Source organism: Dasypus novemcinctus, chromosome 22 (genome assembly GCF_030445035.2).
Source record: "Dasypus novemcinctus isolate mDasNov1 chromosome 22, mDasNov1.1.hap2, whole genome shotgun sequence".
Lineage (NCBI taxonomy): Eukaryota > Metazoa > Chordata > Mammalia > Cingulata > Dasypodidae > Dasypus > Dasypus novemcinctus.
Window position 1 is genome coordinate 5,778,154 of NC_080694.1, and position 14,530 is coordinate 5,792,683.

Consider the following 14,530-nt stretch of genomic DNA (forward strand, 5'->3'; position numbering starts at 1 on the left):
TTGAATGACAACACAGCCCTTCTGAAAATTGTCCAAAATGACAGTGTGTGGATTATACTTTCTATAAAAGAAAGATTTTTCAGATTGAAATAAAAGGATCCAGCTGCATGCTTCTAGAAAAGACTCACTTTAGATCTAAAAACACAAATAGTTTGAAAGTTAAATAATAGTCTGTATAAGTAGTATACAAACAATTCTGGGATGGTTATTCTTACAAGAAGTAAAATTGATGGTAAGTAAATTTTTTCACAAATAAAAGGATAGCAATACTGATAAAGGTCCAATTTATCAGGAACACATAATATTTATAAATGACTACATAGCTGTGAACATGAAAATAGTATATATGAAGGAAAACTTGACAATTAAAATGAGAAATTCAATTATACAGAACTGTAATGAAGAACTTACAAATTAACTTATCAGAATAAGCATTCTTCTCAAGTACACATGATCTATTTCCAGATGATAAGGAAAAAAAAAAAACTGGTTCCCAATATTTCAAGGTTTATAATAAACCTGACAGTTATCCAAGATCATGGCATACCATGACTTAGGATAACTTTTTCAATGGAAATTTGAACAACTTAGCAAAAACTGGCAAAGCCATCTTCCTAAAAACTCTGGAAAACATATAAAGTACTGATTTTAAAATGTGCAGCTTTTAAAAATAGGAAAAGTTCATAGCTCTATTTCCAACCCTTGCTGAAACCTTCCCTGACTTGGGAGCCAATGGTCCCTGACCCTGTTCAGGAGGAAGCAGAGTAACAACTATGTACATAATTAGTTGCCTTTATGTCACTGCTATTATATCAGTTGGTACGGAGAAGGGATTGGACAAGGAAACTCATGACTGAAGTGGGATAACTTCATAAGTCAGACACTTAGACACCTAGGAGGTATAAATTCAGGGAATCTTTATTTACTGCCAGGCACCCTCCACCATAAGCAGATAAGGGGGCCCCAAACTCAAGGGAATTTGGGTTTTATAGGGGTCTATACAGAGGGGAGGGGTAGTTTTCACATGCTTAGAAGGAATTTTCTTGGTTAATTTTTGCTTTCTAATGCTGAACAAGCAAGCAAGTCAAGCAAGTTACAGAAATGAAACATTAGCAGTTAGCCAAGCTATAGGGGGTTAGGGTGTTTATAATCGAGCAAGTTAAAAATGCAATCAAGCTATAAAAGTGGAACATTGGCAGTTAGCTGAGCTATAGGGGGTTAGGGTGTTTACCCCAAGGGGGGGGGGGAGTGAGTCTGGATGTTTGTCTGGCTTTCAGATTGCAAGAATAGGCCCAGTTTTCTGTACACTCTACTTTTTCTGCTTCATTCCCCACTCCTGTTTGTGACTAAGTCAAACCCTGACTCACATTCCATTGCTAGTGGGGTGTAATGGGAGAACAGCACCATAAGTTTAACAGCTTGCACTCTACTCTGGATGTAGGAGATAAGGCAGTTAATAGTGATAGGGGCTACTAAAAGGACAGTCAATAAAAGAATGAGAGGTCCAGCTACTGCACTGACAACAATGGTTACCCACGGAGACCAAGCAAATAATTTTTCATACCAATTTGCTTCCCTAATTTAGGCTTATTCTCACTCCTTTAACCTATTCCTCACCAAAGACAGGCTCTCTCAAATAAAGCCAGAATGGTTAGCATAGAAACAGCATGCCTCCCTTAAGGCTACACAGAGTCCTCCTTGCTTTAAAAATAAGAGGTCTAAGCCTCGTCTGTTTTGAAGTACTACTTTGGCTAGTGATGGTATGGAGGTTTCAAGATAAGTAACAGATTTTTCTAGGGTTTAGAGATCTACATCTATTTGTTTAATAAGCATTTTAAAATTTTCTTCCCCAGTGACTAGAGTGGTGGCACCTACCGCAGCAGACCCTCCAATTCCAAGACTCACTAAAATAGGGACGAGGATGGGTACTGCTCTTTTATACCTGTCAAGGGACCTGAGCTGTTCACATCCACCTCCTCCAGAGTAATAATATACTTGGGGAATGATATGTACTAAGATACAGGTAGCCAGGTTAGAAGTATCTTCCGGGGTCATGGGGAAAATGCAGGGGTTGATTCCTCAGGTGCAAGCAAACCAGGTGCTATTTAAGACTGTCCAATCCTTGGTTCAGATAATGCTGCAGGTGTAGGTTGTTACCCAAATGAACAGGAAGTTAGGGCTAGGGAAAGTGCCAGGAAAGAGATGAAGTAAAATACAGTCATTTTTTCCCAACCCCAGGCTTATCTGTGCACCTGATCTTGAGTCTTAGCAGTTCCTCAGTTTTTATGACAGTCCATTCTTCCTTGGCTCCTTCTGCTGGGCTGATCCAAGCAGGCTTAAGGTGGGACTTGTGTAGAATTTGAGAGAGGTTCAATTATTTGCATATAGAGAGGCCAGGACTCAGGAATGATTTTGAGAAGGAAAAATGGTTTATTGATGGCTGGCCAGACTCGGAAGCTTTCTGTTTCAATCCCGAGCCCTGAACAAGACTTTTGAGTTTCTTTTATACAGAGAGGAAAGGTTAAATGGTCCCTTTGCTTCAATTCTCAATAGGCTTGAATTAGCATATATATCTTCCACATCTTAGGTAAGCTTTTAGCATGGACTTCATACATTCTAGATAAGCTTTTAGCGTATTAGGTTTGCATTTCCTCTGAATACCTAAAGTTTATAGACCTTGCATTGTTAAACAGTTTCCTGGGACTGGAGTCATTGCCATGGTCACCAAGGACAGGACTACAGCCTCTTACCATCTCACACCCACAAGTCAGAAAGCTTAGGTTATCTCTGAAGAGACAAAGAGCCTCCCACCCATAGCCCACATCACTTCCCCCCTTTGCCAAAGTTTAACTTGCTACGCTTTGACATAATTATTGTTGGAGCTACGAAGTGGATGGCTGTTTATTGTTTTGATTGATTATTTATCAATCTTTAGTGTAGCATCCAAGACTGTTTTTAGAAGTTTTCATTCTGGACAGCAGAATCCTGGGACAGGTGCCCCCTGCAATCATCCTGGGGCAACTGGTACTCACGTGGATTTCTAGTCAGGTTCCAGATCCATCTATTAATTTTATTTTACCCTTAGAGAGTTTACACCTTTAATCTAAAAGGGGTGCTGAAGGGAGATGATCTCTTTTCTGTAACTGCTTCCTGCTGGCCATGGACTGTAGTCATTGCCTAACGAAGTGTAAAACTCTTATTTTATTTTAACTGGAGGAAGATGGATCTGGGATTCTGTACGAAGTTGGATGAAGTTTTCATATGGTTAATAAGATGTTCACTCTGAAAGAAACAAACTTAATTAAACATTTGGAATACCAGTTTTTAAAGGAGGACATTGGATTACAGAGGTAGACAAGGTTAGGTGCTTATAAAGATGGCATTCCTTTTAAAAAGCTGGTGAAACAGTATATATATACTTTTTCTAAGTTATTTATCTTTAGAGAGAAATTGCAATAGATACTTAGCTTTGTTTGAAGACAAATTTCAAGCTGTTTAATGATTGGCACTCATGTGCTCTGACAAATGCTCCTGGTGAACTGGCACCCCTTGGGCAATTGGTTTCACTCAGGATTAGTACACCAAGTTGGAAATTTTCTTAGTTCTTAGCTGTGGGAGTGATCAGAACTAGAGTAAAGGTTTTTTACATTTTGGTTTTAATTGTACAATTTCTAGTAATTTTGACTTGTTCAATAGATGACTAATTATTAGCAAGCAAGTGTCATTTTTGCTACACAGTAGAGTACAGTAGAATATAGTAAGTTGACTGAGCCTGGCTGAGACTGCCACCTTATTCTATAGACATGTTTATTAACTGTTTAGAAAATGAATTTACTAGGAATTTAACATGTCTAATATACTTATGCTCTTGATCCAAAATAGAAAAGATAACATTATAATCATTAGGCATATATTTAGTAAAGGATAAGAGTACAGCACTTATATTAATTAATGTATTACTTAATGCAAAGGATTTAGAGTTGCAATTAATAGTTTTAAGTTTCAGGCCTGTACTACTTTACATGTTATCTCTCCATGAGAGCAGGCCATAATGCCAATTGTGTTTAAGTTTTACTTACAGTATCCTGGTATCATGGCTCCACTTAGCATGTTCTTCACACAGTGAGCAAGTCACAGCATCATTGATCCTACAGAGATTTTCCAGTATTCTACTAGCCTGGTGCATAGTGCTCTCTGGCACTATGGAACAGTACCAGTCTGGAGGCAATATCCATTGCACACTTGGCTGTACCAAGTCATCATTGACTGCTGCAGGAGCTTGAAACTGCAACGTAGTTTCCATTAATTTCAGGAGCAGAACCAGAGGCTGATATAGCAAATATTTCTAATTGAGGGGTCAGTGACCAGTCAAGCCAATAACTCACATGGAGAGGCAACCTGCAATGTATTCAAGGCCTGGTTTGAATGCACAAAAGAGTTTGACAATGTTAAAGTTTATTCCTTGTTTATATATATATTTTAAACAATTTAATGCATTGCATATATTAAATGACTGTTTACTTACACAATTTTACTATGAAGATAACAGTAGGTGCTTTAGTAATAGAGGGAAAAAATTATTTTTCACTGTTAAAATGAAAACAGAAGATTCCCAATAGAATCAAGGTAACTAACTTTTTATTACCATGTTTTAAAAATATATACCTTGCGGTGGCCTTCAGACAGGTTTTATTATCACGAAGTTATTTTTTGCAACCAAAACCAATCTAAGTTTTTAGTTAACAATGACTTCTAGAACTAGAACTATTTAAACATTTTCAGTTTGGAAGATGTTTTACAAACACTATATAATTGACTATAACCACATTGACTAGCCACTCATGTGTAAATAAACTTAGTAAATTACAATTACCAACCAAAGAAATTTACTCTATTTATTTAAGAGAGCATATCTACAATCTTTTTCCTTTAGTCTAATTTCAGCAATGTGAACTTACAATTTCCATTACTTTAAAGATTTCATACATATAATGTTAATTTAGTTTATGTTAACATATTTTAGTTTATGTTAAGATTACACTCAAGTTAAATAAAATTGAAACCATTATAGTTTATGCAAGGAATGTTCTCTTTTTTCCTAACAGGAAGCTAAAATCTTCTTTTCTTTAAGTTATGAAAATGAATAATTTAAAAGCATACTGACTACCATGTTTTAAAACACATTACACAATTACTTAATTTATTTCATCATAATTCAGGAAAGATCTCTCCATAGATTTTATGGATTTTTCTTTACTTACTGAAATTTGTCAATAGAGCCGCCAATTACCTTTATTTTGTTGGAAAGAAATCTTCTGGAATAAAATAAGGCTTACCCGGTTGTGGAGAAGAAAAGAATTTATTCTCAATCTTGCAAGAAGGGGCACAGAACCAGTATGGCTGGCGCCCTGAACAAAGAAAAATGACACAATTTATACCCTTAAGCCTAGCACGCAAGCTCTTCCTGTTTCTCTATAGATTGGCTACTTCAGAAGTTACAGCTTATCCTAGAAAATCTAACTTTCCCATGCAAAATTTGTGATTTAACTGCTTCCTCTATCACATTCCAACCATTTTAGTTTTTACCTGCACCCCTTTGTCAAATAAGGAATGGAATTTAGTGCTGAATTGGTATTGACATAGCTCTTTCTTGGGCATCCTTTTATTGCCTATAGGACTGGCTTAAGCTGGTTTCCTTTGTTGCTGTTTAACCTGGGAGTGGGAGACTGAGGCAGTAGGCTGCCAGGTTACATTAATCAATATTTTCTTTCTTTGTGTGAAAACTCAACTAATCTTTGTGTTTTACATTTTATGACTGATGAAAGGTATAAACTGGGAAATTACAGGGCAAACTGATTCTTAATTTCTTAGCCTAGTAGATAGGTTTAACCTGCCACACATAGTCTTGCTTTCAAAGATCTTGCAAAGAGGAGGCCCTTTCCCAATAGTTATTATAATCAGATGTTTATATGACCTGTTCATCCTGCTTAGTCTAATTTGGGCTCCAAGAATATTTATTCACATATATAACTGTATATTTAATTTTTAACAATTTGAATAGAGCTTTTTAAGGAATTTCCTTTTGTTAATTTGATATTATTATCCTGATGTATGAAGACATACACTGAGCAAATAGACAAACACAAATAGACACAGAAACACAACTCATTGATGTTACTTATAATTTGCATAATTTTATGTACTGCTTAGCTTAATTTGGGTTTCAGAAATATATATACTTTATAACTGCATATTTAACCTCAACAATTTGAGCAAATAGGCAGACATGAATAGTTTGACATAAAAACCTAACTTTAGTTACTTTAAACTTCTAATTTTTACAAAACAAGTGTGACTGCAAAACAGTTCAAAGACTCCTGAAATTTTTCTTAATTTGCACTATGACTGTGCAGTTTTACACTATGACCATGCAGTTTTACACAAGAATTTTCTTTCTTAATTAATGGATTTTAACCAAAATGTTCTCAATGCTTTAGCACCATTTTTTGTTTCAGAACTTTATATTTTACTTCGAATTTAGCAGAATTTTGGATAAGCAACAAGATTAATTTTATGTATATTTACTGAAGCTATTTGAAGCCTCAGGGAGACAGACTGGTTTCTCTCATGAATTGCCACTCTTAGGAACACTGACCTTCAAGGCAGGAGACTTCTATCCCCCACCCCCCACCCCCAGTTTTTGGAGATAGTAAAACTCCAGTGGTTGTTTAACCTTATTCCATCAGGCAGCAATTTATTTAGTTTACACTTGAATTCATGAGAGAAAGGGTTACTAATACCAGGACAGAAGATAAGGATGTCCCAGCTCTTCTCTGGACTGTGGGGGCAGAAGCTATTATAAAATAACCATAGGCAATGGCAAGGGGTGAGGTTAGGCTTGAAGTAACCATAAACAAAGGAAAGGTTAGTTTAGAATTTATGCTTAAGTAATAGTTTCAGGCTAAATTTAGCCAGTTATAATTTCAGTTATTATCTTTCTGCTGTTTTATAATATAAATGCATTTATAAATGATCTTAACTCAGTTACAGTTTTCATTAATTTTTTTAACCTTAAGGTGAATTGGATACCTTTATTAATTAAGCTACAAGAATTTTATTAATAACAATTCTTTGAAGTCTTGCCTTTTCTTAGTAATGGAACAAATTCTCATCTGCAAGTTATGCATTTAATTCACCAGCAAGAGTATTGGCATTTAAAGATTCATTTTAAACTACCTTTTTACCATGAATTCTTAGGCACCAGCAACTGACAAAAGCCAAACATAAATTTTAAAGTGGAGTTTCATTTCTTTTTTTTTTTCTTCCTCTGTAGTTTCACAACCCTGAAGTTCCCTGCCAGACCATTGAAAAGACTATCAAGTGATTAGCAGTCTATTGTTTCAAGCCATAGCCTATATTCTTCAGATGATTTTCCAGTTCTAAAACATTCTAAAGTATTTCTACAGTATTACAGAGAGAAAGATTTTGGCCTTGATACCCTAGGGAGGGAATTTTACTGCATTTATTTTGATTCTGCTTTTCACCCCCTTCACTTCCTCCCCCTCCAGGCAGTTGGGTGCACAACAATCAAATAGGAATGAGGCTTATGAATAGAAGGTGTGGACTCACTGGAAAGGGACAAGCCACTCCTCCCTTTCCAGCTTTCTGCCAAAATGGGCGACAGAACCTACTCAAATTTGGCAACTCTCCCGGGGACTCAGCCACCCTGACTGAGGCAGCCACAACAAACTTGGGTGTGTGGCGCGGATACAGATGGCCTCCAAGCGCCGGCAAAGGGGCAGACCAGAGACAAGACAGCAGAGCATGCGCAAACATCCAGACTATGCAAACATCCCGACTCCTCAGTTTTGCCCCATAATCATTTCACCCCCTTGCCAATGGCAAGGGAGGGTTCCAGCTCAGTTAAATTTCACTACTTTACATAACCACACAACTCCAACACTAGCATTGAGCTGACACAGACAGAAGCACAAAGGTCACTAATCTGACCCACAAGTTCTATATATATATTTTTTCAGCATGGCTGCCCCCACAGCCATCACAAACCTTAGAACACTTAACATTTGGTATAAAGTGAATTCATTCACAATTCAGCACCATAACAAAAGATTCCAGTTAGACCTGTTCCACTGTTTAACTTTACACCCAGACCAAGCTCCACTAGAAAAGCTGATCCATTTTCCTGTAACCAAGTTTTTAATCCAGACCAATTTCCAGGACATTAGGACTCTAACCTATAAACAGCCTTTCCTATTATAATCAAGTCTCCACTCCTTCAGTGGATATAAGACCAGTACCAGATTCCAACGTGCAGTTAGACAAACCCAAAGCACCAAGCCTTTTCCCTGTTTTTCTCCAGGACATTAGGACTCGAATCTATAAACAGCCCTTCCTATTAAAATCAAGTCTCCACTCCTTCAGTGTATGTAAGACCAGTACCAGATTCTAACATGCAGTTAGACAAACCCAAAACACCAGGGCTTTTTCCCAGCTTTTCTCCTTTTTACAGACCTAGAGAGAATGGCTTCCCCCCAATATTGTGGGGCTACTAGGGTTCTCTTGGGAGGTGATCAGCCTCCCCTTCCTAGCAATTAAAGCTAGGGCTTTCCAGACTGTGCTCACCTGGGGAGTCTTACCTTCTTCCATGTTCAGAGTCCTTTTTCATTCCCAGAATCCTTCTCTTCAAACCTTCCATTGCCCTTGATTTTCATTGGGAAGATTCTGGTGGAGCCCACATCTTTTCTGGATTAAATTTAATCCAGGGGTGCCCAGATTTGGAGTTCACCAAAGTCCTCCCAGCTTCCTTGGGGGTTTGGAAGGGGCAGCAAAATGCTACCGTCTCTGGCCTTCATTTGCAGTCCCTTCATGGTCGCCAAAAAATGTTGTAGAATTAGAAAGAGGTTCAATTATTTATGTATAGAGAGGCCAGGACTCAGGAATGATTTTGAGAAGGAAAAATGGTTTATTGATGGCTGGCTGGACTTGGAAGCTTTCTGTTTCAATCCCAAGACCCGAACAAGACTTTTGAGTTTCTTTTATACAGAGAGGAAAGGTTAAATGGTCCTTTTGTTTCAGTTCTCAATAGGCTTGAATTAACATATATATATTTTACATCTTAGGTAAGCTTTTAGCAAGGACTTCATACATTCTAGATAAGCTTTTAGCATATTTTGTTTGCATTTCCCCTGAATACTTAAAGTTTATAGATCTTGCATTGTTAAACTGTTTCCTGGGACTGGAGTTGTTGCCATGGTCACCAAGGGCAGGACTGCAGCCTCTTACCATCCCACACCCACAAGTCAGACAGCTTAGGTTTTCTCTGAAGAGACAAAGAACTTCCCACCCATAGCCCACATCATAAAGACATGGATATGCACATTCAAGAAGCTGAACAAACCCTAAACAGGATAAACACAAAGAGAATCATGCCCTGAACCATAGCAATCAAATGATCCAATGCAATGGACAAAGGGAGAGTTCTGAAAGATGCATGACAAAAGTCACATTATATACCAGGGAGTCCTAATAAGATAAAGTAACAATTTCTCATTAGAAACCACAGAGGTGAAAAAGTAGTGGAACAATATATATGAAGATATGAAAGAAAACAATTGAGAAACAAGACTTTTTTACTTGGTGAGAATGATTTTTTAAAATGAAGAAACAATGAAAATATTTCCAGACAAACAAAACCTGAGTGATACAGTCACCACAGGACTTGGTCTACAGCAATGATAAAGGTATTTCTTCACACTCAAACAAAGGAACACAGACAGTGGATCAAAGTGGCATAAAGAAATAAAAGATCTCCAGTAAGAGTAAGCAAATGGGTAATTAAAAGTGAAAGTATTGTCTAATATTTCTCAGTTTATGACTTTATCTTAATGTTTACATATTTTACATAAAATACATAAAATGTCATTTTAAATCTTTGTTTTTGGACATGTATAAAGATATAATTTCTAATAAGTGGGTGGATTGAAGTGTATAGGTACAGTGGAAATGTGTATAATTGAAGTAAAGTTGGTATCAGTTGAAAACTGTGTTCATAATTTTATCATAATAAATTTAAGCTCCATTTAACCAAAAGGAATATACCAAAAAATATATGTGGAGAAAATGAGAAGGGACTCAAAATGATATGCTATTAAAAAATCAAAGAATATAAAATAAGGTTAATGGAAAAATTGATGGGCAAAATTTTATGATAGAGAAAAGTCATAGAGCAAATGGCTGAAGAATGCCTTATATTTTCAGCTAATGATATGGACTGTGTGTGGGGGACTGTATGTTTCTTCATAAATAACCTGGGCCATGTGTGTAAGCTAAATGTGTTAATTCAAGCTTAGCTGGAATGTAAAAGATTTGTGTGAGAGGTATATGTTAATTCAAACTTACTTAGAGAGTATATGTTATATCAAGACCTATCTGATACTCAGATAAAACACTTGAAACTCTAAGAAACTAACAAAAAGTTATTTTGCATATAAATATCACCTTTTAACTCTCAACTTCTACATCCTCTATATAAAAGAAACCCAAAGATCTTATTCAGGGCCCTAGTTTTTTAACAGAAAATTTTCTGAGCCTGGCTGGTCATTAATAAATTTTCCTTCCCAAAGTTATTACTGAGTCCTGGCCTTCCATATGTGATCATTGAATCTCTCTGCTTCCACAACACTAATACTATAATGTAAATAGCTAAAACTCTCCAAAGAGTGAGAATTGGAGGAATGGATATATCAGCATGACCCACTATATGCTGTTTAAAATATCCTCACTTAAATTCAGTGAATCAAGTAGGTAGAGAGTGAAATGATGGAAAAAATACACCATACAGACAGTAAGCAAAGAGATGACTTAGATGTCTAATATCAGATATACTAGACTGTAAGTCAAAACTTACAGTTTCATATGATGTATGAAGAAAGTCATGATAAGCTGATATTGGAGACAATCAACAAGAAGATATAACAATTATAAATACATCTGCACCTACAGGTAGAACTTCAAAATATATGAAGCAAATATTCACAGATTTGGGGAGAGAAATAGATCATTCTACATTAATGTTGATAGGCCATCTAGAGAGAAGATAAATATGGAAATAGAGACTAGCAAGGTATTATAAGCCAACATGAAGTAAGATAAATATATATATATATATAGACATATATATATATAAATAACATTTTAATCAGTAGAATACACATTCTTCTCTTTTGCACATGGATTATTCTCAAGGATAGAAATGGTTCTAATATTTTCAGGATATTATTTCATAAACAATTCTCAAAATTTAAAAAAAATATTGAAATCATAAAATGCACATTCTCTGAACACAGAGGCATGAAACAAGAAATCGATAATTAAGGGAGAAGTGGTGTTGTAGCAGTTGTGAGAGGTTCAATTATTTGTGTATAGAAAGGCCAGGACTCAGGAATGATTTTGAGAAGGAAAAATGGTTTATTGACGGCTGGCTGGACTCGGGTGCTTTTTGTTCTATACCCGAGCCCTGAACAAGATTTTTGAGTCCCTTTTATATGGAGAGGAAAGGCCAAATGGTTCTTTTGCTTCAGTTCTCAATAGGTTTGAATTAGCATATACATCTTCCACATTCTAGGCAAGCTTTTAGCATGGACTTCATACATTCTAGATAAGCTTTTAGCACATTTGGTTTGCATTTTCCCTGAATATTTAAAGTTTATAGAGTTTGCATTGATAAACTGTTTCCTGGAACTGGAGTCATTGCCATGGTTACCAAGGGCAGAGTTGCAGCCTCTCATCATCCTACATCCACAAGTCAGGATAGACAGCTTAGGTTAAGGTTATCTCCGAAGAGACAAAGAGCCTTCCACCCATAGCCCACATCATTTCCCCCCTTATGCCAAAGCTTAACTTGCTAAGTTTTGGCAATAATTATTGTTGGAACTATGAGGTGGATGGCTGTTTGTTGTTTTGATTGATTACTTTACTTACCAATTTTTAGTGTAGCATCCAGGGCTTTTTTTTTAGAAGTTTAGAAGTTTTCATTCTGGACAGCAGAATCCTGGGGCGGGGTCCCCCTGCAGTCATCCTGGGGCCACCGGTGCTCTCGTGGATTTCCAGTCAGATTCTAGATCTATCTATTAATTTTGTTTTACCCTTAAAGAGTTTACACCTTTAATCTTAAAGGGGTGCTGAAGGGAGATGATCTCTTTTCTATAACTGCTTCCTGCTGGCCACAGGCTGTAGTCATTGCCTAACAAGGTGTAACACTTTTATTTTATTTTAACTGGAGTAAGCTGGATCTGGCATTCTGTATGAAGTTGGATGAAGTTTTCATATGATTAATAAGATGTCACTCTGAAAGAAACAAACTTAATTAAAAATTTGGAATACCCCTTTTTAAAAGAGGACATTGGATTACAGAGGTAAACAAGGTTAGGTGCTTATAAAGATGGCTCCCCTTTTCAAAAGCTGGTGGGAACAGTATATATATATATATATATATATATATTCTCTCTCTCTCTCTCTCTCTAAGGTATTTTTAGAGAGAAATTGGAATAAATACTTAGCTTTGTTTTGAAGATGCATTTCAGGCTGTTAATGATTGGCACTCATGTGTTCTGTTAGATGCTCCTGATGAACTGACATCTTTTGGACCATTGGTTTCATTCAGGATTAGTGCACTAAGATGGAATCTTAGGTTTTTTTGGCTGTTGGAGTGGATCAGAACTATGGAATAAAGTTTTTTACATTTTGGTTTTAATAGTACAATTTCTGGTAATTTTGACTGTTTAATAGGTGACCCATTATTAGCAAGCAAGCTTCATTTTTGCTACACAGTAGAGTACACTAGAATAGTAAGTTGGCTGAGCCTGGCAAAGACCGTGGCCTTATTTTATAGACATGTTTATTAACTATTTAGAAAATAAAGTTACCAGGAATTTAACATGTCTAATATACTTTTGTACCTGATCCAGAATAGAAAAGATAATGTTCTAATTATTAGGCATATATTTAGTACAGGATAAAAGTACAGCATTTAATATTAATTAATGTATTACTGAATGCATAAGGATTCCGAGTTGCAATTAATAGTTTTAAGTTCCAAGTTTGTAATACTTTACATGTTATGTCTCCATGGGAGCAGGCCATAATGCCAATTGTGTTTAAGTTTTACTTACAGTATCCTGGTATCATGGCTCCCTTTAGCATGTTCTTCACACAGTGAGCAAGTCAGAGCATCATTGATTCTAGAGGGTTTCCAGTATTCTACCAGCCTGATGCATAGTGCCCTCTGGCACTATGGAACAGTGCAAGTCTGGAGGCAATATCCATTGTACACTTGGCTGTACCAAGTCATCATTGGCTGCTGCAGGAGTTTGAAACTGCAACATAGTTTCCATCAACTTCAGGAGTAGAACCAGAGGCTAATATAGCAAATATTTTTAATTGAGGGGTCAGTTACCAGCCTAGCCAATAACTTACATGGAGAGGGAACCTGTAATGTATTCAAGGCCTGGTTTGAATGCACAAGAGAATTTGACAATATTAAAGTTTATTCCTTTTATATATATATATATTTTAAACAATTTAATGCAACACATCATATATTAAATGATTGTTTACTTATACAATTTTACCATGAAGATAATAGTAGGTATTTTATTTTAGTAATAGAGGAAAAAAAAACTATCTTTCGTTGTTAAAATGAAGGCAGAAGATTCCCAATAGAATCATGATAATTTTTTATTACCATTTATTTAAAATGCACCTTGCAGTGGCCTTCAGACAGGTTTTATTATCATGAAGTTATTCTTTGCCACTAATACCTATCCAAGATTTTAGTTAACAATGACTTTTAGAACTAGAACTATAAATGTTTTTGGTTTGGAAGATGCTTTACAAACTTATTATAATTGACTATGACTACACTGACTAGTTACCTTAACTTTAAATAAACTTATTAAATTATAATTATTAACCAAAGAAATTTATTTATTTAAGAGAGCATATCTACATCTTTTTCCTTTAGCTTAATTTTGTTAATGTGAACTTACAATTTTTATTACTCTAAAGATTTTGTACATAAAGTGTTAATTTATTTAATGGGCATTTTATAAACTGAGAGATTACACTCAAGGTAAATAAAATTGAAACCATTTTAGTTTAAGCAAAGAATATTCTCTTTTTCTTTACAGGAAGGTAAAAATATCTTTTCTTTGTTTAAATTATGAAAATGAATAATTTTTAAAAGCACACTGACTACCAGGTTTTAAAACACATTACACAATTACTTAATTTGTTTAGTCACAATCCAGGAAAGATCTCTCTTTAGTTTTTTAAGGACTTTACTTACTGAAACTTGTTAACAGAGCCACTAATTACCTTTGTTTTATGGCTGACAAAAGGTTTAAACTGGGAAATTACAGGGCAAACTGATTCTTAATTCCCCAGCCTAGTAGATAGGTTTAATCTGCCACACCTCTTTTGCCTTCAAAGCTTTTGCAAAAAGGAGGCCCTT